A 1,201-nucleotide genomic window follows, 5' to 3' on the forward strand; every position below is an offset into this window, starting at 1 on the left:
TGTGTGTGTGTGTGTGTGTGTGTGTATGTTTGTGCGAGTTTGCGTATTATAACATATTATTATTAGGTAAAAAAAGGGGGGGAATCGAACGTTATAACGCGCATTTCAGGGAATTGAGGGTCATTCTTTCATTTGGGTTAACTGTCCCAATTGTAGAGGAATATGTAAGCCCTTTTTGTAGTAACCTTTTTTTGCTTGTGTAGTTTTTGGAAATACTAGCGCCGATAGTTCAGTGGTTAGGCGACAGGGTTCGTAATCGTGAGGTTGCGGGTTAAGAGTTTGAGGCTCAGTTCGGCCCGAGATAGTGTGCTTGGGATGGGAAAAGGAAAAGAACTTTACAAAAATGTTCCTCATTTAATCCAGATACTTAATACTAGTGCATCCTGTGACAATATAAAACATTTTTCATTTTTATTTTAGAAGGGTTTTTAACCATTTTCACAGAGTTCTAAAGTGTTTCAAGAAGCGGTTTAAGGAAATGTGTTTGTGCATGTTCGGAAAGTAAAAGAGAACACCTAAACCAACCATGAGCACACACACACACACACACACACACACACACACACACACACACACACACACACACACACACACACACACACACACACACACGCTCATATACACACGGGCTTGCACGCCACACACACACTCACTCACATGCACACACACAAACACACCCAAATGCAGACATCAGCTGACAAACCTACAATTAGATCTACTCATACTTTGTTCACTCAAGCATGCACACCCAGACACCACGAGTCAACAACAGAAAACAGTACTAGCCTACACGATATCCCCCTAAAATCTTATATCACAACGATATGGATAATTTTCTTTTGCAGCATAAGAAAAGTTCATGGGAATGATAATATAACATGCAGCGGATCGCAATAAAATGAGATCGAATTTCATCAAAAAGAGCAACTTTTACTTGATTGTGTGTCTTCTACCCAGCGCCCAATGAATCCACAATGCCATATTGATGTCGGTATGAGGGGGACAATAATCCTTTGATGAAATAATGTATGAGGCGATAACTAGTAACATGCGGTGTCGATCGTGTAGGTGATTTTTACTGCGCATTGAGTGACATTTAGAGCTGGGGAGTGGATGAAGTCAGCTATTGATAGAGCTATGTGATAAACGTATGTGCACCTGTGTGGATGTGTGTGTGTGTGTGTGTGTGTGTGTGTGTGTG

The sequence above is a fragment of the Aplysia californica genome, unplaced genomic scaffold (assembly GCF_000002075.1).
Source record: "Aplysia californica isolate F4 #8 unplaced genomic scaffold, AplCal3.0 scaffold00017, whole genome shotgun sequence".
Taxonomy (NCBI): Eukaryota; Metazoa; Mollusca; class Gastropoda; order Aplysiida; family Aplysiidae; genus Aplysia; species Aplysia californica.